The 26,541-nt window shown below is 44.3% G+C and overlaps 1 long non-coding RNA gene across 1 annotated transcript; it reads left to right on the plus strand.

The window, feature by feature from the left end:
* Positions 1 to 720: 720 nt before the first annotated feature.
* On the plus strand, positions 721 to 3,628 carry LOC142804243 (uncharacterized). Its single transcript, XR_012894543.1, has 3 exons — positions 721 to 929; positions 1,821 to 1,899; positions 3,492 to 3,628. It is a non-coding gene; the product is annotated as an uncharacterized LOC142804243 (long non-coding RNA).
* The last annotated feature ends 22,913 nt before the right edge of the window (positions 3,629 to 26,541 follow it).

Consider the following 26,541-nt stretch of genomic DNA (forward strand, 5'->3'; position numbering starts at 1 on the left):
GGTGTAACAGTGGTGTGAACAATGGGAATGGGCAGTGCCAGGACGCCACGTATCCCGAAGAGGTGGGAGCATGGATACGCTCCCAAGACTCAAACACACAACGAAGGGCTATCCAGCGGCTTGAGGAGGCCCTGGCAAGGCAGACGAGAAAGGGAACCGACGCCCCGGACAACGGGAGCGGAGGAGCCCGAGTATCCAACGCCTAGCCAGAGCACAACGTCCTCAAGATCTAGGCCCTGGAACTATAGGACTATTAGCCATAGTCTTTAGATATACCCGCGCCCTGCGCGGCCAGTGACTTCCCGCACGCCGGATGCGCGAAAAATGTTGTTTCTCTCTCTCTCTCTCTCTCTCCATCAGCTGTACACTTAGTAGGACGCTTCACCGTGTAGTTTGAGGGCAGAATGACAAATCTGCGCCCGCACGACAAATGTGGCGCTAGTATAGCAAGCAATGTAATTTACAAAGTAATTTTTATTCAATGTTTATGTTTACTAGCACTGAATAAATATTACACTCCATTTTTTATATTTAATTATTAGCTTTAGTGTACCTCAGTTTTTTTTATAAGTGTATTAGGAGAACACACTGAAAGCATTGTGCTGACGCCTGTGCTGCCACTGCTCGACGTTTTTTTTTTTTCGGCGCAACTAGGTTCGCGTTCGCACTACTCATATTCATATACTCTGTGTGGTCGGCGAGCACATGGACATGCGAGTTTGTGAGCTATGTTTTGATCGTGTGTGTGTGTCGCAGATTTGCGTTTCTACTTATTCGTGATGAAGGTTAGTGTATATTTATCTTTATGGAGCGCGAAGTGGTTGTGGAATTTGCTGCTGGGTGGAACAAACACATCGTAAACACGTCTTCAGCTATCTGCAAGCCTGGTCGCTCGTCGGACAAAGGACTGTGCATGCATCAGCGTGCAGGTGAGTGGCATTTGCAGCAACATTTAATGCTCTTACAATACATTATTGAGTGGTTGCGCTATTAAAAGAGAAATGATTTGCTCTTTCTTATTTACCGTATCCATCGCTAGCCGTATCGGACTAAATTACCTCTATTATTACCGCCTGCATACCCTCTTGCTTCCCCTGTCACCACTGCAGTGCCAGTATACTTTTGCAGTTAAAAGTTCATTTCCGCTGTAAAGTGTATGTAAATCAGTAAGTGAACAAATCATTGTCGCATCACTTCACTGGCATAGCCAGGCGGTTGCACACAAAATTTCTTTAGGCCGGGCGTAGGGAGCCCATAATGACGACCATATACGCTTGCCCGGCCTCCAATTCAGATAAGCGGACCCCCCCCCCCCCCCCACCCTCCTCGCACGCCTAAAAAAAAAAATCTGCCTACATCACTGCGTCACTTGCTTCACCTCTGCGCGGAACGTACTATTTTATAGGCGCACCATCAAGCGAGCAGTTTACATATGGACAGAACAATTGGAGGAGGAATGACCCAAATCTTTCAGATTTCTTTAGTGATGCAAAACCTTCGCAAAACTGAATTTAGTGATGCAAAACATTCGCAAAACTGAATATTGTAAAAGACAATCATAAATGCTGTATGTTCTCGTTAGCGTTGTCATTATTCTGCATAATGAAATCTTTATGCGCTGTGAAAACTGGGCATGCCGTTGAAGTCACATATCGACGTTAATACCAATCGACGAAAATTTCGACAACCTCAATAACGCCGTTTGGGATTAGCCGCATGCACATAATTAGGCTGATTCCCACTTGGCTGTTCTTAACCTGACTTCACTGCTACTAAATGAAACGATATTTGATGCATGTCTTTTACTACTTTTTTTTCAGGGATATGACACAAATTTGGTTATACTGCAGATAAAGATGCTCCCAACGATGCTAAAGTACAGAAAGCAAGTAAATTTTGGTAAGTGCAGACTTTTTGTACTACGTATATGAAAGCATCGCTTTTTAGGGGCAAACTGTGCATGTGTTGGCCAGAGAATAGTTCATCATGCCACATGGTTACACTGGCACTGACAATTTGACATGGCTCCGCTGGCTCGTGTGTGTGCTCACACTGTTACCGTTAAGATAAAATGTTAATGTTTTTATTGCAGGGATTGCTGTTTGTACTAAAAAGCCAACTGCCAAGATTTGATTACGCTGGTGCTCCTAAAAGTACGCTTTCCCTATTTAGATGAATTTTGGCTTGCACAAAGCATAACACTTGGGCCTAGATTCACAAAGCTGTCCATGCCCAGGCTTTCATAACAGCGTTTCTTGACTTGCCTTTACCCTGTTATCTGCAGATGTTTCATGGGTTTAAAAGTGCCACAGCATGTTGACCTCCCCCACTCTGAAAAATCCGCGTTCAAAGTTCTGCAAGAGTGGGCTTAACTTTCTTGTGCACCTCCTTGCTGTTCCAAGACCCTGAAGTGTTATGCTCTTACTAGAGGTGGCAGTGCTTCTAATGTTTGTATTTCCATCACATTGACCAAGTATGCGATCTTGGCTTGACTGGTAGCACATCCTCAACAAATGTCTTTGTGGCACATGTAGAAGGCAGTACAAAATAAGTAGGCAGACATTCACACCAGAGCTAACTTCTAATAATGCTTTTTTTTTGGAAACCACGGTGTGCTTATTCCAATTTGTCTAACAAAGCAGTAACCTGTTTGGCTGTGAACCAACAAGACGTTGAACTAATAAAAGCTTCACATCTTCTTGCTCTCAGATATATATGTATTGGCAAGCTGTCTGTGACACTGTCAAACAAAGAATCAGAATATCTGTGCACGCCTTAAGATATATTGCTTCGTTCACATATCTCGTGGCTGTGACTTGTCAACCGAGTGAACAAATGCACCCTAGTTTACTAAATTTTAAGTATTTTTTGAAGGTAGCACCGTCTACATTTATTTGTCTATAGTTTTGTCCAGCCATTTGTGTCAGGTACAAAGAAATATACTGAAGATTATCATGTAGCCTATGCAAATGGTTGCTTTCAAGCAGGCCTTGCATGCTTGCCTTGTGCCTACAGGTATTGCACAATTCAAGACGCAGCAGCGTATGATAGAACAGTAGAATCGAGAGCAACTATGTGCACGAGCTAAATAAGTATTTTAACATGAGCAGACGGTACGTGTTATTTGCCACACACATGATCTCACTTAGAATGCCCATTGGTGAATGGGCTCATAGAAATGTCACTCAGCTGTGTATAGGAAACAAGTTAACTGAACCTAAGGGTATCTTTAACTGCTACAAATATGCCTTGTTGAGGTGCTGCACATTTTCTTCCAGAATTATTTCTGTCTGAGACATCATGTGAAGAGCGTCTACCACATCAGCATTTATATGGCTTGCCAAGTAACGTTTGACCGAACCTTCCTTTTTTTTCACATTTCGTTTTGCAGTAGACATCCTAGAATGTAAGCGCTGCTGCAGTGTGTGTGACTCATTGTTATGAATTGATTCTGGCATGTTTAACCTCACACTTCTATTTTTTTCTTGCAGCAATGAGATGCTTCTCATATGCCTGCGGTGACGTTCTGCTGGGCTAGCCTGATGTAAACACCAGCTATGAAACTCGAGTTCTTCAGAATTGGAGAAGTTGCCCTTCTCTCACCAATGATGACACAGACTGCCCCACGCTAGAAATTCAAGATTGTTTTTCCACGGATGACGCAGAAAACCTTTGATGTATTATGGTGCTTGTTTAGTGCTGGCTGTGGTGTGGCGAAGTCTACTTTTACGTGTGCTCACACGTCGCCTCATAAAAAGAACAATAAAGCATTTATTTTCCTGTCAATATTGTCCACTTTTTGTGTTAGAAGCACCCAAGCAGTGCTCTTCCAAGGAGCTCTCGCCATGTGTTAAGCGTGTGACAAGCATACTCGAGATAAATAGTCATTTCCCCAAGGAGTAACTGGAAGCATGTGCAGTTGGTTTTCAGAGAGTAACTGCAAACACGTGGGAGGAACGGTAAAGAGTAACTGTTGCTCTTAGAAGCAACAGTTAAGTAACTGACCTCACTTTGTTTAAAAACGCCCTCTCTAACCATTTCGCGTAAATTCGCCACTTATAAGTCACGCTGTGTTTTCTCTTGTTAGTTTTTTGTGTGCGCGTGTCACTCAAAGACGCAACCATGTTGAACATTGTTGTTACAACCACCCTGCCTCTTCTTCACATCACGCAGTCTTTCTTTTCTTTTATGGTTTTGAGATCGCCATTGTGCACATATAATTTTGATTTGCTGTATTTCCTGATTTTTTTTGTATGATGTATACCCGCTCCTCTCTGTAATGCTTCGGCCTTGAGAGTAAATAAATGAAATGAAATGAAATGAAAGAGCAACTGGTGGGAGTAATGGTTGGTCTGCAGGGAGCAACTGGTGGGAGTAAGTGTTGGTCCGCAGGGAGGAACTGGAGGGAGTAACTGTTCATCTCCCAAAGGAGGAACTAAAAGGAGAGCAACGGTTCGTCCCTCTGCAGTTACTCCTTTTAGGGGAGTAATAGGAGTGGTAATGCAATTGCTCCCTGAAAGGTGCAACCCCTATACCCTTGTTGCTCCCTTCTGGCTTGGGCCAAACGGCTTGGGTCAGCCGTACATGGGATGGACGGTCTACAAAGTGAAAGCTCATCTCAGCGGAAAATATATGTTTTTCAAGACAATTTCTTTCATCATAAGAACTTGGCAATGATGGTAATCTCGATCATGTGGCTTTAGTAAACCTCTCATGGGAAATGCAATGGCAAGCAGCCACTCGACAATTTCCAGAGGACTCTAGACAATTAGCACTTTGTAGTTTCTTTAGTAGCCATCCTGTGCTCTTTAAAAGTGATTTCAACCTTCGAATTTATTTGCAATCTTCAGTATTTTTTTTGTGATAGTAGAGAAACTAAGAGGAGTGCAACAGCTGCGCCAATTGCACCAATTTGATGCAATTCCCAATTGTTGCGCCGAGCTGCGCTAAAACCGTAAAATTTGCTGAAATTATGCCATGCTGCGCCGAAATTCCCAGCCAGCTACAAAATTTTCTCAGGTGCGTAATTTTCAGCAAGAAATGCATGCCACGTCGGCCACCTGCAGTTTGCACCATCAGCCAAAGCGCACAGACTCCATGTATAGTGCCTTGAATATACTTGCGAGAAGCGACCGGCCAGATAAAGTTAGAACGCTGCGCACCCGTGGGTCTCATGACTCCAGCAGATACCTATTGGCGGGACGATAGAACTTCAAGATAGAAACTCGTTGCTGTAGCCACCAGCGCTTCGTTTGAAATGTAAATTTCTTAGCCTGAAAACACGGCTGTGGCTTGTTAGGAACTAAAGCTGGAAGCGTAAGCTGCGTTTTCTCTGCCTGAACAAGCTCTATATACGTGCTGCGAATGCCGGCGTTGCCAGCGACCACGTTGATTGCCTTAGCAGTGGCACAAAACTTTATTGTTTTTTTTTTTTGAAGTTGCGTTCTCCCTGCTACGGTCTTGGCGACAGATATCCGGTACCATCGCCGAGCCAACGGGCGCGCGCTGTTGTTAGTTTACCTCGTCGAATGTGCCTTGCAAGGGAGCAGAAGCGGCACTTAACCCCAAGGTGAAAAACGCCAGGCCTTCACGGAAGGCGCAGCACAGTCACAGCGAAAGCTAGAAGGGCGGCCTTTCGGAGCCTTTTTTTACCTTGTCGTGTCGCCTAGAAGATCTTGACTCATACCCACAAGGGGGATTGGCCCCACTGTACCTTATAATGTCAATTTTTTATACAATGCTTGCTGAAAGAGTGAGAAATCTGATGAGAACAATAATAATGTTCCTTTCAAAAAAGTGAAAAGGGCAAAAGAATTCGGTGAACCAAAATATATTAAAAAATTTCCAAAAAAGAAGAAGGGGGACAAATAATTGGATCCCCCAGAGTGGGTATGAGCCATAGATTAGAGGCTACAAACAAACAAAGTGGATTCATATGGCGGTGCCACCAGCAGCTTATCCGTCCGGTTGCCTGAATAAATTTATGTAGCGCTGATAGAATAGCAATGTGGCCTGCACCCAACTGACTGGCTCCAAACTATAAAAGGGTGGATGTATTAAATGCCCATTCCAGCATACCAATCGGTCTCTCAAGAATTATTCGGCAAAGTGAGGCGAAACAGCGGCACGTGAAAAGGAAGTGATTTATTGTTTCCAGTTCATTAAAAACTGCGGGTTAGTTAATGAAAATCCTGATTTGTGGAGATAATAATTTAACCGAAAAACTCTACGGCGAAAGCTTGTGACGGTCACCTCACATTGACGGAAAAGGCATTTTGTGGTGTTTCATGTGAATTACAAGTGCCGAAATTCATCAGATTGTTGGAGCGATGTTTCTTTCTTTTTTAAAGACTAACAGGCATTTAAATCGTTAAGCAGTAACAAAAGCAAACCGAGGAGCCACTAGTACCACCGGAAAATTTAAAAATGCTGAAGCGAGCGAGCCAGCAGTTTTATTAAGTGCAATTCCAGCATGCCCGGGGAGACAAAAAAAAAACAACTTCTGATGGGCTACGTGGTATGAGAGACCAAAATTTCTTGAGAAGAGGAGACTGCTTTGCGGACGTTAAATGCGTACAAATAGACAAGGTATCTAAAATAATGATAGCTTTCAATTGCTGAGAACTTAGTTTTCAAAGAGCCAATGTAATTGCCAGAAATTCTGCGAGATAAATTGGCGTGAAGTCAGGCAATCGTAGCGCAAAATACCAATTAAGCTGATGAGAAAAAATGCCTACTCCCACCTTCCAAAGATTTTGCGTTGCATCCGTCGAAATTACCACATAAGTAGGAAAATGGCTGAGATTGTCTTGAAGGAGGCCCTCCAGAACATGCTTTGGAAGTAACTTAGCATTTTTTGGAGAAATGACATCGAAAACTAAGTCAACTGCATCGCGCATAGGTTTTGGGGAGGTAAATGCTGAAGGGAAACGTGAAGATTCGATAATAGAGGCTCGTTGAAAATGACTTGGGGTCTTTGATAACGACGCCACAGGCACTTAATGAAAGAATCTAGATATTCGATGAAAACTCTCTGTGAACGGAAGAGGGGCACATCGTAGAGTTTTTAAAATATTTCTATGGTAATTTGTAGGTGCGCTGTCGAAATCTTGCATCAAGTGGAATGATTTGAGCTTTCAAATAAAGCACGCTGTTCGCAACACACCGACGTAGCCTGGGACACAGCCGCAGAGCTTGCCTTCTTAGCATTATGAGAGGTACTCAGCACTTCTCTTTGTACTCAGCACTTCTGGAAAACAGAACGCAACCAAACTCCAGAATTGAGCGTACGTAAAGTTTGTATATCATAAGTAACATATCCCTGCGCATCCCTGGATTCTTATTGCAAAATTGACGTAACGATTCTAAGGCGCTTTCTGCTTTACGGGTGTTTATTCTATTTGTTGCTGCCAATTTAAATTGTCCACGTAAACAATGCCTAGATATTTTAGTGCCGTTACTTGTGGAATCGGATCATTTCGATAATGCAGCAAAAATGCGGGAACAGATAGAGGAAATACAAGTAAAGCGCATTTGCTAACATTAAGCGAAAAAGTCCGCCAAGCCATACTTCGATCAAGCTCATTCAAGTACGACTGTAAGATTTGATACAAAGTATTGATATTACGAGATGACGAGAAAAAAAAGCAATATCACCGGCGTTGACATAAAGAGGAACATTTTAATGAACTGGAATTTATGATGATAAGATATTAAATGAAAGAGGTTACATAACTGATCCTTGCGGAACACCTGTTGTCTTCTTATATGAGGCAGAAGTAGTTCTCTCGTGGGAACAAAAGAATTGTCTCTCAAAGAGAAACTCCTGGACCTAAGATATAATGTAATTAGGCACATTACAGTCCACCAATCTAGAAATCAATATACTGTGTTCCATACTATCGTAGGCTTTTGTAATATCTAATGTGACTAATGTATGCCCTCCAAGATTAGCGACGCCACTCGCGATGCCTACAGCATCAATCGCTTGGGTGTGGCTCTCAAAAATAGTGCCGAATGGATTTGAATACTGTGTTGTCGAACGTTAAGGACATGGATCTAAAGAGAATGGAAGCATCAGCTCGGAGCTTAGAAGCTACAGAGTGCACGGTGGCCACTTGATAGATTCGAGGTGGGCAAACTTCTTCCTGCACTTCCTGCAGTAAAGCCATGTTTCTCATACCCAATGCCGGTTCTTCAGGGAGGATGTGGAGTATGTGCCGACTAAATGTAAAATTTTAGGCAATGTCTAACTAACAGTTTGTACTTTAGAGATAAAACCTTGATATATATGAGGCACAGTTTAGTTTTTTTCTTCCACCATTTGCGTGTCATAACACGAACAAGCGAGAACTCTTTCTTCCGTATCATAGCGCCACAAAAATTGTTTCTTTGAAAAATGGGGAAAAATTTCCAGGCAGATCGCATTTCCAAAATGCAGAGAAGACTTCAAGTAAATGTATTCAGACGAGACTATTTGTAAAGATCATGAGGAAGGGCAACGGGTTCTTAACATGGGCACTACATCCCGCTTCGCAAGAATCTGTGCTCGAAGATCGTATAGCTTTGGCTTTGCTGCATGGAACTCATGAAACCGAGTATACACCAGTTTTTCTAATCCTCAATAGGTGGCACCATTTGTCCAGGTGCCAGCATGAGGAGACGTTACTTGGTTTGACGGTACATTTTCTTGAATACTGGCACCGCAATCAAGAAAAACAGCTGTACGACTTCGACCTGGGTGTGTTGGAGAGTCATGCACAACTTCGGTCTAAGGAAGGAAATTCCGATGCTGCGCTGGCCAGCTCACTGCTTGCAGGGCTTGCAGATGACAGGGTACGGAATGATGCATTTAGATGCACTCGCCCTCTTGATAGGTCGAGAAGGACTGCAGCTTCCACAGTGCTGCACAGAACTACTGAAGCAGAGTGTAGTTTGCCTGGTTGAGTTTCTGCCATTTTTATTTTTATTTTTTATTTTGAATACCCTCAAGGCGATTGCATTGAAGATGGGAGTGGGTGAGTACATTACAGCAAGTCAAGAAACTACAGTACAAACAGCAGAACAGAAGTAGCTATAACCTCTACAAAACAAGTTATACGGTTCAGAAAGGTCGCAATATTCCTGCCGCGACGAAAAAAATGCGGCTGAGGTTAGCATATATACATTGGACAAGTGAATTTCACAGATAATAATGCAACGTTATGCAGAATCAAATGGTCTAAAATTTAATATTAAACACAGCGGTACGAAACACATCTGGGTTGCAAATTGTAGCAATGTTAGAAGGAAGGTGGTTGCAGTCACTAGAGGTATGGGGAATGAATGAATCGAAAAAAGCCTTAGTGTTGCAAGAGGGAACGCCAACTTTATGAACATGATCTAAACGCGAAGATATGTATGAAGGTGGAGTAAGTAAAGCATGGCGAAGCATATTGTGTGAGAATACTTTAATTGAATAAGCACAACCGTGCAATTTTGCGACGTGGTGTCGGAGATGTTAAACCCAAGTTACTTTTCATTCCGGATACGCTGGCTGCTCGCTGATAGTTAGAAAAAATGAAACGTGCGGACGTTGTTTTGAATCATTTCGAGTTGATGACTAAGAATTTCAGTACATGGATTCCATATCAGTGGTGCATAGTCGAGTTGCGAACGTACAAGAGATTTGAAAAGGAGCAGTTTTATCCAAGAAGAGGCGGAATTAAAATTGCGTCTTATATAGCCAAGCATGAGGTTGGCTTTGTTGGTGATGCTTTCAATGTGAAGATTCCAAGATAGATCAGTAGTGATATGAACGCCCAAGTATTTATAATGAGTAACCGCTTCAAGAATGTTACCATCAAGGCAATACGAGTGTGCGTTAGTAGTGATGCGAGAAACTCTCATTGATTTGCATTTTGTAGTGTTGAGAACCATCTGCCATGTATTGCACCAATGGGATATTGCATTAATGTCAGATTGGAGTGCGTGTATGTCACTATCATTAATAATTTCCCGAAAAATGACACAATCGTCAGCAAATAAATGTATTGAAGATGACATACATTTCTGCGGCGATGGCGTAGTGGTTAGAGCATCCGCCACGCATGCAAGAGGTCCATGGTTTAATTCCCGGTGCCGCGCAGTTCCCAACCGGATTAAAAAAAATCCGCGTGTTGATGGAACGGCATTAAGAGGCCTGGGGTGCGGCCTCACCGGCAACCACCGCCGGGAACGCACTCCCTCACCAGAGTAGGATTGGCCACCCTGGTGCAGTATCTGGCCACTACCTCTCACATGCATACGTCAAATAACTCACGGCCCTCAGTACCCAGCAGCTGCGAAGCAACTGACCACGGCGGCGGTCAGATCTGCAACGCAGCAGAGGGTGCTAAGAATCTCTGGATCCGTACAGGCCGCAATTGGAACCTGAACTTGGCAACGTTTAACGCTAGAACATTATCTAGTGAGGGAAGTGTCTAGCTGTACTATTCGAGGAGCTAGAGGGTGTTAAATGGCATATAATAGGGTTCAGTGAGGTTAGGAGGACAGATGAGGGCTATACGGTGCTACAGAATGGGCACGTCCTTTGCTATCGGGGCTTGGCAGACAGAAGAGGACTGGGAGTGGGGTTCCTAATTCACAGAAACATAGCTGGCAACATAGAGAAACACTATAGCATTAATGAAAGGGTGGTAGGTATCTTAATTAAACTAAATAAAAGATACAATATAAAGGAGATTTATTAAGCAGAAAGGTTGGTGCTTGGAAGGCTTGGAAGGCGATGCACCAGCCGCAATTTCCGAGCTCGAGCCGCTGCTGCACACTCGATGCTGCTGCCTCTGCGCCGCAGTACTTCCTCTTCTTTACAATGGCCCCACGGAGAAAAAAAGGAGCCATCCTGGCGACTTAGTCCTGTGCAGGCGGCGTTGAACCGTGGTATTGCTTGAGCCTCTGTACGTGTACAACGTCGCTGTTGCGACGTCGCAAGTCTGATGGTGGCGTAAGAGGCTCAATGAGGTAGTTTACAGGCGAAGTTTGTTCGACAATACGATATGGCCCATCGTACTTTGGCAGAAGTTTGGAAGAGAGCCCAGGTGTGTGATGCGGCGCTGACAGCCATACAAGAGAACCCGGAAGAAAAACGGGAGTTGAGGTCTGGGCATCACGAATTGCCTTTTGCCTGTTTTGGTCATCGCAGGTAAAGCGACGAGCTAACTGGCGGCATTCTTCTGCGTGTCTGGCGGCGTCCAAGATCGGTAGGCACTCGGACGCGTCTGGTCGATAGGGCAAAATGGTGTCAATGGTGTGGGAGGGGTGACGGCCGTAGAGGAGGTAAAAAGGGGAGAAGCCTGTTGTCGCTTGCGTTGCCGTATTGTAGGCGTATGTAATGAATGGGAGAACTAAGTCCCAGTTAGAGTGGTCAGGCGTCACATACATAGATAGCATGTCACCGAGAGTACGATTAAAGCGCTCGGTAGCCCCATTGGTTTGTGGGTGGTAAGCGGTACATGTGCGATGTACAATAGCACACTCAGTGAGCAATTTTTCAATGACCTCGGACAAGAAGGCGCGGCCGCGGTCACTGAGGAGTTCTTGAGGGCCTCCATGACGCAACACAAAATGACGTAGTAGGAAAGTGGCAACCTCTTGTGCTGTAGCCGTTTTAAGAGCAGCGGTCTCAGCATAGCGCGTTAGGTGGTCGATAGCAACTATTATCCACCTGTTGCCAGTCGGAGTCAATGGAAGTGGCCCATAAATATCTATTCCAACCCGTTCGAAGGGTCGGGAAGGGCATGGTAAAGGCTGCAGTTCACCGGCGGAGGCGTGTGGTGGAGATTTTCGGCGCTGGCATTCGGCACAAGAGCGGACGAAGTTGCGGACGAAGGTATACATGCCACGCCAGTAGTAGCGATGTCGAAGCCTTTCGTAGGTCTTGAAGACTCCTGCGTGGCCACATTGTGGGTCAGCGTGAAAAGAGGAACAAATCTGCGACCTCAGGGTTCGTGGAACGACGAGCAGCCACTTGCGTCCCTCTGGTGCGTAGTTACGTCGATAGAGAAGCGTGTCACGTATCGAGAAGTGTGGAACTTGGCGCCGAAGCGTTCGCGTCTTCGGGAGTTCAGAAGTATCGGAGAGATGATTGAGGAGAGACGCAGTCCACGGGTCATTGCGTTGTTCGATAGCAATGGTGTCAAAGTCAAGCGATGACAATGTTGAATCGCAAGCGGAGTCAGCTGTGGCATTCTGGGACAGGGGGGAACGGGAAAGGGCGTCGGCGTCAGCATGCTTCCGTCCTGACCGATAAACCACGCGTATGTCGTAATCTTGAATTTTCAACGCCCAGCGAGCGAGGCGGCCAGATGGGTCTTTTAACGCCGAAAGCCAGCACAGCGCGTGGTGGTCGGTCACGACGTCAAAAGAACGACCATATAGATATGGGCGAAACTTTCCAAGGGCCCACACAATGGCCAAGCACTCCTTTTCTGTGACGCTGTAGTTGCTCTCAGCCTTGGTAAGTGTGCGACTAGCGTATGCCACGACGTATTCCTGATGTTCCGGTTTACGCTGTGCGAGCACAGCACCCAGGCCTACACCACTGGCGTCGGTGTGGATTTCAGTTGGCGCTTCAGGATCGAAATGGCGTAGAATTGGTGGCGTCGTAAGAAGCCGTCGCAGGGTGTTGAAAGCCTCGTCGCAGGCAGGGGACCACGATAAGAGATCTTTACAGCTGCTGAGAAGTTGCGTGAGAGGTGATATAATAGACGCGAAGTTTCGGACGAATCGCCGGAAATACGAACACAAGCCGATGAAACTTCGAAGTTCTTTGATGGTGGCAGGTTTAGGAAACGCCGTAACAGCTCGCAATTTCTCGGGATCCGGGAGGATGCCTTCCTTGGAAACAACGTGGCCCAAAATGTTCAGTTGACGCATGGCAAATCGACATTTTTTGAGATTTAATTGCAAACCGGCGTTAGTTACGCAAGTAAGGACGTGCTGAAGGCGACGTAAGTGTGTGTCAAAGTTAGGGGCGAAGACCACGATATCATCGAGGTAACACAAGCATATCTTCCATTTTAGTCCACGCAGGATGTTGTCCATCATTCGTTCGAACGTTGCAGGTGCATTGCAAAGTCCGAAGGGCATGACGATGAATTCATATAAGCCGTCTGGCGTGACAAAAGCGGTTTTGGGGCGATCGGCCTCCGCCATAGGCACCTGCCAGTAGCCTGACCGCAAGTCTAACGAGGAAAAGAACTCGGCACCCTGCAAACTGTCCAAAGCATCGTCAATGCGCGGTAGTGGATAGACATCCTTCAGCGTGATCTTGTTCAATCGCCGGAAATCGACACAGAAACGAATAGAACCATCTTTCTTTTTGACGAGAACCACCGGAGACGCCCATGGGCTCTGTGAAGGTCGAATGACGCCTCTGCGAAGCATGTCGTCTACTTGGTCAGCAATGACGCGGCGTTCTGTAGCGGACACGCGATATGGTCGTTGTCGCAGCGGTGAGTGGGACCCAGTGTTGATGTGGTGTTCTACTGCTAAGGCACGGCCGAGAGATGTTTGTTCAACGTCGAAAGAGTGGCGGTAGCTCTCAAGAATGGTGAGGAGTTGTGAACGCTGCGAAGATGTCAAATCTGCAGAGATGAATGGTTGAAATATGTTTGCCGACGTTGAGTCAGGCGCTGAGACGACAGCCAGTTCACAGACGGAGGTAGAAGGCACCTCATCGGGGACGGATATAATTCTGGAAGAACTGATTGTCTCGACGTGGCCAAGGCACTCGCGACAAAGTAGAGATAAAGACGACGACTCATGATTATAAATTGGCAGTGTGGTTGACCCTTCTACCAGATCGAGAGCAGCAAAAGGCAGGGGGAGAGCTCTTCGGGCGACGAATATTGGAGATGGTGTGAAGAAGACCGTGCCGTCGGATATGGCGCTGCATGAAACTGGCACGAACGCAAAAGAGCATGGAGGGATGTAGGTGTCATCGCTAACGACAAGTTTAGCGGCAAACTGGGTGTCGACGGACGCTTGGTCATCCAGTGAGCAAAATTCGACCTCAGCCCTAGCACAGTCGATTACGGCGTTATGACGCGACAAAAAGTCCCATCCCAAAATAATATTATGGGAGCATGATGAAAGAACAACGAACTCTATCGTATACAGAACGTCCTGAATTGTCACGCGGGCTGTACATACTGCGGTCGGTTGAACAGGTTGAGCACTGGCTGTGCGAAGCGATAATCCGGAGAAAGGCGTCGTAACCTTACGAATTGAGCGGCAAAATCCAGCATCTATTACCGAAACAGCTGCACCGGTATCTACAAGAGCGACAGTAGGGATATTTTCGACGAACACATCAATAACATTGGTAGGTGACAAATGAGGACTTGGGCAAACCGAAACTTGCGCAGTTCTTGCCTCAGGAACTGCGTCGTCTAGTTTTCCTCCTCGTTAGGTGCGGGCCGTCGACGCATAGGAGAAGGCGAGCGGCGGCGTGGAGAGGGTGAGCGAAGACGTCCCGGCCGAGGGCGGTGGTCGTCCTGGTAGCGGGCTGGCATTGGAGTGGAGGGACCGTATCGCGCGTTGGAGTCAAGCGGGAAGAAAGGCTCACGGCGGTTTTCATTGGTGATATGCGTCCGGCGGCGGCAATACCTTGCGACGTGTCCGGGGTATCGACAAGTGTAACATATCGGGCGATTATCGAGGGTGCGCCACGGGTTGGCGGTGTTAGTGCTGGTCCAGTGAACTGGAGCTGGGGGATAGCTCGCGCGAGGCTGGAACGGAGGCGCAGGCGCCTTGCGAGTTGGCATGGCTGCAGCCGCGGCGTAGGTGAGAGGAGCAGCCACAAGATTAGGCTCGCGAGCAGCTGGTAAGGCCTCGGCGACCTCTCCTTGAATGACGTCACGTAGAGATGATGGTAAAATTGTGGTAGCTTCTGGTGTGAAAGGCACCAAGGAAAGCTGTCGTGCAACTTCTTCGCGGACAAATGCTTTTATTTCGGCCATTAGTGACGCGTGGTCATGACCACTGATCGCACTAGACAGCGATGCCAAATCGTGCGCTGGAGGACGTCTTGTCAGCGCTCGCTGCTTCCGCAATTCATCGTAGCTTTGGCAGAGGCTAATTACGTCGTTAACAGTGGTCGGGCTTTTCGCCAAGAGCATTTGAAAAGCGTCGTCGTCAATCCCTTTGAGGATGTGCTTACATTTTTCAGCTTCCGCCATTTCGGCGTTCACGCGTCTGCACAAATCGACGACGTCCTCTATGTAACTTGTAAAGGTTTCGCCCGTTTCTTGTGCGCGTGTGCGTAAACGTTGCTCGGCACGAAGTTTTCGGACGGCAGGTCGATCGAAGACTGCTACAATCGACGTTTTAAATTGCGGCCACGTTCGGACGTCTGCCTGGTGGTTTCTAAGCCAAAGGCTGGCTACACCCGTGAGATAGAACGAAACGCGTGTCAACTTGTCCGCGTCCGTCCATCTGTTTAAAGCGCTCACCCGTTCGAAAGTCGAGAGCCACTCTTCAACGTCGTTGTCATCTGTTCCACTGAAGATTGGAGGCTCCCGCTGAGGAACACTGCCTGGACAGGTGGCCGGAAGAGATGGAAGCGTCTGCTGATCGGCGTCCGGCATAGCAGAAGGTAGCCGTCGAGAACGGAGTTCCAGGATGGTAGCGGGAAGGTGTAAGGGACGGTACCCGGCACGTCTCCACCAATTATAAAGGAGATTTATTAAGCAGAAAGCTTGGTGCTTGCAAGGCTTGGAAGGCGATGCACCAGCCGCAATTTCCGAGCTCGAGCCGCTGCTGCACACTCGATGCTGCTGCCTCTGCGCCGCAGTACTTCCTCTTCTTTACAACAAGATGAAGGTAGTGCAGGCTTACGCGCCTACATCCAGCCATGATGACGCTCCAGTTGAAAGCTTCTATGAAGACGCGGAATTGGCAATGAGTAAGGTAAAAACACATTATACTATAGTGATGGGCGACTTTAATGCAAAGGTAGGGAAGAAGCAGGCTGGAGACCAGGCACTAGGAGATTATGGCATCGGTACTAGAAACGCCAGAGGAGAGCTACTAGTGGAATTCGCAGAACGCAATAATTTACGGATTTTGAATACCTTCTACCGAAAACCAGAAAACCGCAAGTGGACATGGAGGAGCCCTAATGGCGAAAATAAGAACGAAATAGACTTTATAATGAGTGCACACCCAGGAATCGTGCAGGATGTGGAAGTGGCAAGGTACGATGCAGTGACAATAGAATGGTACGGTCTCGAATTCGCCTAGACTTGAAGAAGGAACGACAGAAACTGATACGCAAGAAGCCAATCAATGAGCTAGCACTGAGAGGGAAAGTACAGGAATTCAGAGTGTCGCTGCAGAACAGGTACTCGGCTCTTAGCGAGGAAACCAACCTTAGCGTAGATACAATGAATGATAATCTGACGAGTATCATTACGGAGTGTGCAGTGGAAGTTGGAGGCAGGGTAGCTAGACAGGAAACTGGCAAGCTTTCCCAGGAAACGAAGAACCTAATTAAGAAGCGTCAAATCATGAAAGTGTCAAGTACAACAGACAAAATAAAACTGGCAGAGCTTTCGAAGTTGATTAGTAGACGTAAGGTATGCGATGTAAGAAGGTATAACATGGAGAGAATTGAACACGCTCTGAAAAACGGAGGAAGCGTCAAAGCAGTGAAGAGGAAACTTGGGATAGGCAAAAGTCGGATGTATGCACTAAGGGACAAAGAAGGAAAAATAACTACCAATATGGATAGGATAGTTAAAATAGCGGAGGAGTTTTACAGAGATCTGTACAGTAGCCGAGACAACCACGACCTTAATACTATAAGAACTAGCAGTAACCCAGATGACACCCCACCAGTAATGATAGAAGAAGTCAGAAAGCTTTGGAGAGCATGCAAAGAGGCAAAGCTGCTGGTGAGGATCAGGTAACATCAGATCTGCTGAAAGATGGAGAACAGATTGTGTTAGAAAAACTAGCCACCCTGTTTACGAGGTGTCTCCTGACGGGAAGAGTACCAGAGTCTTGGAAGAACGCGAACATCATCTTAATACATAAGAAAGGAGATGACAAGAACTTGAAGAATTACAGGCCGATCAGCTTGCTCTCTGTAGTATACAAGCAATTTACAAAGGTAATTGCTAACAGAGTAAAGAAAACATTAGAATTCAATCAACCAAAGGAACAAGCAGGATTTCGAACAGGCTACTCAACGATTGACCACATCCATACTATCAATCAGGTAATAGAGAAATGCTCAGAGTATAACCAACCACTATACATAGCCTTCATAGATTACGAGAAGGCGTTTGATTCAGTAGAAATATCAGCCGTCATGCAGACACAGCCGAATTAGGGCGTCTATGAAATATACATAAACATCCTGGAATAAATCTACAGGGGATCAACTGCTACCATAGTGCTTCATAAAGAAAGCAACAGAATACCAATGAAGAAGGGTGTAAGGCAGTGGGACACAATCTCCCGAATGATATTTACCGTGTGCTTACAGGAGGTTTTCAGAAGCGTAGAATGGGAACAGTGAGGGATAAGAGTTAATGGAGAGTACCTTAGTAACCTGCGCTTCGCCGATGACATTGCGTTGTTGAGTAACTCAGGGGGCGAATTGCAACTCATGATTACGAAGTTAGACACGGAAAGCAGAAAGGTGGGTCTTAAAATTAATCTGTAGAAAACGGAAGTAATTACAACAACCTCGGAAAAGAGCAGCGCTTCGAGATAGGTAATAGTGCACTTCAAGTTGTAAAAGACTACCTATGTCTACTTAGGGCAGGTGATAACCGCAGAGCCGAACCACGAGATTGAAGTAACTAGAAGAACAAGAATGGGGTGGAGGACATTTGGCAAGCACTCTCAAATTATGACAGGTAGATTACCACTATCCCTCAAGAGGAGGGTATATAACAGCTGTATCTTGCCGGTACTTAGCTACGGAGCAGAAACCTGGAGACTTACAAAGAGGGTTCAGCTTAAATTGAGGACGACGCAGCGAGCAATGGAAAGAAAAATGGTAGGTGTAACCTTAAGAGACAAGAAGAGAGCAGAGTGGATTAGGGGACAAACGGGGGTTAAGGATATCATAGTTGAAATAAAGAAGAGGAAATGGACATGGGCCGGGCATGTAGCGCGTAGACAGGATAACGGCTGGTCATTAAGGGTAACTAACTGGATTCCCAGAGAAGGGAAGCGGGTTAGGGGGAGACAGAAGGTTAGGTGGGCAGATGAGATTAAGAAGTTTGCGGGTATAAATTGGCAGCAGCAAGCACAGGACCGGGTTAACTGGCGGAACATGGGAGAGGCCTTTGTCCTGCAGTGGACGTAGTCAGGCTGATGATGATGATGATGATGATGATGAATGTGACTAATACAGAAAGCTCACCAGATACTTTTGCAAGGCGAATTCGGTTTTCCAAATTAACATGAGCTGACCATATAGAGCACCCCTGTCTAAATCCTACTAGCCTTGGTGAAAGAATACCCCGACGAACGATGAATTCTGAGCCCACTATGAAGAATTTTTTCGATTATATTAACTAAGTTTGAAGTAAGCGAAATTGGTCGAATGCTGTCCAAGACATATCCGAGGCTTTGATTTTTTTGCAGCAACACAACTTTGGCAATTTTCCATGCGCTTAGAATCCATGTGTGCTGTAAGGAGCAGTTAACAATATTCAAATGTTCATCGGGATGGGAATTAAACATCAATTTAGTCATAGAGTTTGTAATCTGATCCAAACCGGGAGCAATTTGATTTACAGTTAGAATGACATCTGCCAGTTCCGCCATAGTGACTTCCCGAAAGTCCGAGGTTGAGCTTTTGAAGCACTACGAAGCAAAACGCGTTTCAAGTTTTTTCGCGACGCCTACTGAATGCGAATACGCTGGTACCTGTGGCGATATTTGTTCCATAAAAATCTGTACAGAGCAGATATTTTATCAGGTTTCGATAAATATGAATGTAAGCTAGATTTGTGTTTATCTTTTGCTATAATGACTGTACGCTTAAACAGTGCTGTGAGGAATTTATAGTCATCCCAATTTTTCGGAGTATGGTTGTGGGGTAACCGTTTCCAAGCAGCTTTATGCCGACTATACGCAAGCGTACAATCTTCATTCCACCAAGCCGAACTGGACGGTGTGCTGCCAGACTTAACAGAAAACTCTGCCGGCTGAACAGAGTCACTTAGACATGCTACTACTGAAGCAGCTTTTTGCTGTCCGTCACGTCCTCTCAATGACAAAAGTGCAGAATTTAGAACAGTTTTATAGACTTTATAGTTGATAAGCCGTTGTTGCTGGATACTAGAGGTGTGGTGTGGTAGCATTATCTCATAGGTAATTGGTACATGATCGCTACTCGTCCCATTATCAAACGTTTCCCATGATGAAATAATGAACTGGCTGTCACAAACGAGCGCTCTGAAAAAGCGCGCGCCGCCGAATTCTAGCCACAGTAACGATACCAAGCGCAGAGAGGCGCCTCAAGGTCAGCGATAAAGAAGAAAACATCCAAAGGCTCCCCGGGCGGCGAGTTTACAAAGGCGAGCAAATAGACCCCCCCCCCCCCCACACACACACACACAATGCACTGCGCCAGGCGCTCTTACAATGCCCTCAGAAGCTGTGCGCCCATTGGTTCGTGCGTGATGTCGTCAGCAAACATGGCTGCGCTCATGACGATGGCGCAGGCGCCTGCCAGGCAAGACTAAATAAGCGCGCTGTGTTTGCTGAGGCGATCTTGATCGTGAAAAACACCTTCCGAACATTAGGAGGGACGCGTGAAAACTTCAAGTGTACCGAAAAACGCTGTGAGCGTGCCTCTACCGAAGCTGCACTTCGCTGCCGCCGGCAGTGTTGTTCCGCTTTCAACGCCTGCAGGAGACACCAAGAAGTTGACAGTCGTATATCCAGTAAAGATTAAGAAGACGTTGATATGCTGGCCTCGGCAAGTTCTTTCTTGCAGTTCCGAACAGAGCCATAAAACGCTTGCTTACGAGACCGTCGCTGCGCTCAAGTTCGCAAACGATGCTCGGGTAGGCACAGCTTCGGTTACTACGCTACCCAGCGCGAGCACGACTATTGCTGCTGTTGCACATGGCATTTATTGCGCATAGCCTTCAGTGAAATAAATTAAACCACAACAAAAAAGAAAATTAAACTGCAACCCACAGCTTTGAGTGTTTGTCGAAAGCTATAAAATAATAAAAAAGTACGCACGCGTTACTTGAGGCTTCACCGCAGAGCTGCTATGTATTTTGGGGAAGGCATGTGCAAATCTTTACGATCGCGTGCCTAGAGTAAGCATCATGTTGCAAATCACTGCTGTTAGTGCGGGAAAGAGTGCAGTGTGTACATCAAAACTGCAATCCGGAATCGTTAGTGGTTTGAGCTTGCATTCTTTACACGTAAATTAATTGACAAATGTCCTGAGAATGAAGAGAATAACCAGCTGCAGCTAAGTTGCGCGTAGTGTTAAAAGATGCACCTGCCTCGGCATTCCCTTTTACAGAGAATGCATTTTCGCGTAAGGCAAATGAATTATGATTGTGTGCCGAGTGCACGTGACAGAGAATGCTACACTAGTTGTAGGGCTGTGAATGATCAGTTTATGAACAGTTTATAATTTGTTTGCAGCACCTTGCTGAGAAATTCCTTGGGCTCCTTGGAACTCTGCTAGTTCTGGTTTCATGAAAAAAAAAAGAAAACATTATTACACCTGAGGTTGACAGGTAATGTTTGACTTGCACAGATTATGCTAACATTATTACCGTAATTATACATAAAGGTGTAACTAACAAAATGGCACAATGCTATGCTGTTGACACATATTTGTTATGCATTGTTTAAAAAAAACATATTGAAATTTTGGTGATCTTGCAAAAGTTAGTTCACATTTTTCTTTCAATGCAGACTAACCTTGGCCTATCGTACAAGTTGCTAACAGGTGGTATGTAAAAAGACCGCACATAATACAGAGACACACTCTCTTCTTGTCATCATTTCTAACTTCTTTATTTGATACCTCAGTCCTCCTAGTTGCCTATGCAAGAAATCATTTGTCTTTTGCAACTGCTTAAGCTTGCTTCACTTCTGCAGCACTTGTTTTCTAACCTCCCCGGATAATAAAGGGGTACTAACTGCCAATTTTTTAATTTTCTTGCGTGAAATGAAAGACCCGACCTTCAAGGATCTAGAAAATGTACGGCAAAGTGCGAGTGCACTCCGCAAAAGTAATTACAGTATCATTTTAAAAGTTAGTTTCCATATCCACAGTGCCCTGACATCGTAACACAATGTGAGCTCCTCGTCATGTACTTGTGCGAGAAATCGTGAAACTCGCTCGGCTGCTACAAACTGTGGCTCGATAGCCAACCCACAAGCAGTCATTTTGATAGATTTTGGGACGCTGAGTGGCCGTTTTGGTACCTGACGTCATCACAACTAGCCAGATTGCAGCATAAAGTCAATAGAATTGCCTGATGTGCCACGGGAAACCTGACTTTAATATAAGAAATAATATATCTTATTACGATTTTATTTGCTTCTCACTTGCTCAGAGTCATCTTTTTATCCATAAAATTCACATGGCAGGGCAAACTCGCCTTCAAAAAGTGGTGTCTTACTTCTTTAGAATGTTGGCTGTGGAGGTCAATTCAAAGGTGCTGTTGCGGCCAACATATTGGTAAGTCTCTAAATGTCTCTGCTGGCTTGCCATTTTGACAAAAGAGAATGGCGCTCTGTGACTCGCTGCTGAGTTTTGCAATTCTTTCATCACTAGCACGAAGTCCCGAACCTCAATTCTCGGTACAGCTGTATTCTGTTTTTGTCGAAGTTTTTTTTTTTTTTCACTCTTTTCCTATACTTAGCTTCACCCTCTTTAGTTCTCTTTTCTGTCAGGCTGATCATTTCAACTCACAGCCACGTTGGCTGGTAAATATGTTGCTTTGCAGGAGCAGTCAAAAGTCCGTTCATGAATGTTTATTTTTGTTCTTGTTTTTTTCCCCACTCCTGCAATAGCTTCATTGAGGCTGCAGTATGTAAAAATGCATAAGAAGTGTGCACCCAAGAGATGCTTTTTAGGGCTGTGCATGATGAGCTACGCCATTTAAAGGCAGCTCTTCCATCCTTCTGGGAAGTCTGGACACATGCTTATGTATTATAACATGTCTTAATTAGCTGGCTTCACTAGACCATTAACTGCTGAATGACATGGAGCAGTAGAGTGCAATTCGCTGTTGGTTTGCCCATTTATTGGGTTGATGACTCTGTGAATCTGGTTTACTGTCTCACTAATCTCACTAATATTGACTTTTTGTTCGACATCTTTTAGTTTAGAAAGGAAATCAGATCGTTGGTATGGTCTTTTCTGCTTTTGCTGCCACCAACCTTTTTTTTTTTTAGAAAATTCTCCAAGTCCATGTGAGTGACCTCCAATGGGGCAGAAAAGTGTTGTGATTGTACCATATGTTGGGTAAGCTGCCTAAACTTTACTTTATTAATCTGGCACTCATGATATGATTATCTTGTTGTTTCTTCTTTTATGCCAGATCATGTGAACTGCTTGGTTAGTTTCATGTATGTCCACTAGGTGCCGTCATGACCACCCAAATGACAGCAGTTATGATAAAGATTGAATATTTTTTAATTAGTGTCGATGGCACTGTGATCAATCCTGCTTGTGTCAGTTTTAGAGCTTCAGTTTTTTCTCAAAGCTTGACAGCATTTACTGTTTTATACATCAGCTAGTGGGATCCCCAATACAGATACTGCACCACTGTCTTTCGTGGAAGCTTCTGGGTGCCTTTAGGATGGCCGATACTTCTTTTTTTGTTGTCGTGCAATTCACTCCCGCTTTGTTAAACGTGTAGCTGCGGCAACCAACCACACAAAGTTAGAAACTACTTGGCAGTCTTTCATCTTGCTGTTAGAGTATCCCTCCTATTCACTATTGTGATTCATGTGTATTCAGCTTGAATGGTAAAGCAGTCTAGTAGACTAAATACGGGATTATGTCACAATTCTTTTAACAATGCAAACCTCTCTCTGCTTCCGTTCCTTGCGTTAAAATTTAGCCGCTTGTGCAGCTGTCGGTTTTGTACTCAATCTTATGCCATCTCTGTGACTTGCTCTGTGATGTTGACACACCTAAAAGTGCAGACTTCTTCGCCTGCAACTGTCCTAAAAAAAACTATAAATGTCACTAGACAGTAGGTTGCTGAACTCAAAATTTAAAACCATTTTGTTTTATTTTCTGCTCCTTCTAGGCTGGTCCCTGAAGCAATGTGGATCAGTGACCGGAGCTGGGATGCTGCCACATACTGCTGTTCGGCTCAGTGTGGAGGAGTACTGCAATAAGGACAGCATCCGCCTTTGTGGACTTTTTCTGATGGCGTTTAGTACACATAATTTCTCATTCTGCTTGACAAGAAACTTTTGTGCAACATAACCTTTGCTAACATTTGAAAATGTAAAATGAATCCATGAATCAAATCATCAAGCAAACCTGCCTCTATAGAGACTTCATATGTACTTTGAATAAAAAAAATTGCAAATACAGTTTGTAGTGCTGGATGTTTTCCCTTTCACTTGACCTAAAACAAGCAAAATATGGTCTGTTAGGTCGTCTGCAAGCACAGTTACACCACTGTACTGTCTGTCATCAGAGGTGAAATCAAAGTCGAACCCACCTCAACTTTTCGAGGGCTGGGTGTACTTTCCATTGCGCAATGACTTCAATTTCTAGCACCACCATAATCCTTGAATTGAAATGCTTTTTGCTGGTGATATTTTAAACTATTAAAGTTCCATAGGGTAAGCCATTCGATCTGTCCTGTCAATTTGTCTGCTGTGTTATGGTTATGTAGGTCAGTCGGTCAAAAATGTTTATGTGTTGCAAAATATGTAAATGAATATGGGTTAGTATATACAGAAGGAGGTCCCGTAACACAAGGCTTAAAGGCTCAAGGCTCCTGTAAAAAATATACATGTTGATAACTATAGAAAAATGACAACTAAAAAGTTACAAGTCATTATGATAGAAACACCTAAAGACAAGGCAAACTTGTAATGTAAATTCCAGCTGAAATGGTAATAAAACAATCTTCAGTAATTATACATGGCTATGAAAAAGATGGCGATAGAATATTCAACAAAAGGGACTTCAATTAATGATAAACTGGACACCTCAAGTCTACTTAAAAGTATTGAATGACAATTGTTTAGTACATAGTGGTATTGAATTCCAAAAATGTATGGCAGAAAATATGGTAGTGTGTTTGCTGTAGTTAGTGCGTGTATGTGGTAGTAAAAAATTTTTGTTAGAGGCGAACCTGGTGGGATTAGTGTTTACCAATTGAAATTTTTGCAAGACATTGGCTGTTATGGAACCGTTAAAACACTTAAATACAACAATTCTTAGTGTATGTTTGAATAAATTACACACTATTAGTACACTATGTTGCTGAAGAAGCGGGGGCACGCTGATGAATAGAGTACTGAATGTTAGGATGCGAATGGCTTGGTTTTGGAGACCTTTAAATTGGAAGATATGAGATGGATAGGTGTTTGCCCATGACGTGATGCAGTAGGAAATATGACTAAGGATAATGGCGTAGTGTAGCTTAAGCAAAATTGAAGCATGGTCATTCTTAAATAATGTTCTGATACCATGAGCTATATTATAAGTGAAATGTGATGATAGTACTTTAGATGAGTATCTAGGAGTACTCCCAAGAATGTGAACTTAGTGGAACAAAGATGTCTGTGGCTCTTGATAGTAAAAGCCAGGGTAGGTGAAAGAGCATTATGACTCAAATGGAAGATAATGAACTGTGTTTTATTTGTGTGAATTGTTAAACCATTAGTTGTGCACCAGTTCTTTAACAATAATGGTGTCCAAGGACTTCTGTTGTGCGATTATAAGAGCTCTTTACATCCCATTGCTAATCTGAGAAAATGGGCGACCACAAGCAGGCCATTGTGACCAGCACGTCATTTGCTGTTGTGTATTCAAGACCAGAGCCCTACATCAAGAACGTCCATGTTTATTTCTACCGCTCGTGCCCTCCCATTCTTTTTTCTCTTTGGTTCTCCTGCTTGTTGTCGTGCGTTCACAATCATCCGCAACAATTGCCTCATTTGGAAATTTGTTTAGAAACCTTCACTCGTACACCATGCTAGACAGCTTGAGATGCAAGCTGCTTTAAGGATCAATGGGCTTTGTCACATAGTCTTCATCAACAGTGGCACTTGTGTACTTCTCTGCTTCACCAAATGAATTCACAATAAAACAAAAAAGGTAGCTATTAGTATTAGAATTTATAATTTTGCAGTTGTGCATCTGCACATTTCTAAGAAATGAAATTTCAAATTTCTGGATTTATAGATGTAAACACCTCTTGGAGAGACATAAAAACTAATATTGTCACGTGGTCATGATGTTGAAGACTGCTGTAGTCGGCGGGGTTGAGACCAAACTTTTTATTTCAGCGAAACTTTGCCTGAAGTATGGAAAGCCAAACTATAAGCAATGCATAGTCTGCCCTGATAGCGGTAAACAGTGCGTCAGCCATCAATAATATGACAAGCAATACAGTGCATCTGCTTTTATACAAGTGCTGTTGAAAATTCTGGGATTATTGATGGTGGCTGCGTAAGCACTAAACTATTCACGTCCTATCCACAAACTTAACAGTGTGATCTCAAGTTATCACGGAGCTTGAGTGTTGCTTAGAGTCTTTGAGATGAAACCCGACTTTATCGAAATAAAACACACGTGGCAATTGCATGTACTTAGTTGTCAGGCTTGTCAATTATTTGCTAAATTTATCCCAAGTAAAAAGATATCTTTATCCCGAAAGGCCAAAGAAACATCTGAATATGGCGTGTTGTGCTGCATGTGTTGATGCTGTGAGAAATATATAAAGCAATTCACATACTTGTAATAACAATATATGTGAACTTCACATTCCCCAAGCAGTTCGCAGTGGCAAGTAATTTTTTTAATTTTCAACACATTTTATGACAGCCTTAATGAATATTCTCATATCCAGAATTCTCTGGCAAAAACAATTAACATATGGCTTTTTCTTTTTTTATTTCAGGACAACATTGAAATGTTGATATGAGGTTTTACATTTGTTTTTATTATTGTTTTGCAACAAAGCAACCAGAGTATGTAAGCATTTGACTCAACTTGAGCCAGAAAATGAATGCTTCCAAAGCTTCTCAGAAAATACATTTTAGTGATATTAACAATTATAATTTATCCAGGTTGCCACTCGTGATTTAGGCAAGAATTTCGCCAATGTATTGGCACTCACTGCATTTTCTGTCTGGCATGTGCTGAATATTAAAATGTACTTTTTTTGTAGTTTGGTTAGTTAACTTTATTCACATGTCAGCAGAGTTATTTGTGCTGTCTGACCTTCTGTTTTTTCCATTATTGTACAAATAATGCAATAATAAAGAAGTAAGTTCTTATGAACAGGCTTAAGCTTT

The sequence above is a fragment of the Rhipicephalus microplus genome, chromosome 3 (genome assembly GCF_043290135.1).
Source record: "Rhipicephalus microplus isolate Deutch F79 chromosome 3, USDA_Rmic, whole genome shotgun sequence".
NCBI classification, from domain to species: domain Eukaryota; kingdom Metazoa; phylum Arthropoda; class Arachnida; order Ixodida; family Ixodidae; genus Rhipicephalus; species Rhipicephalus microplus.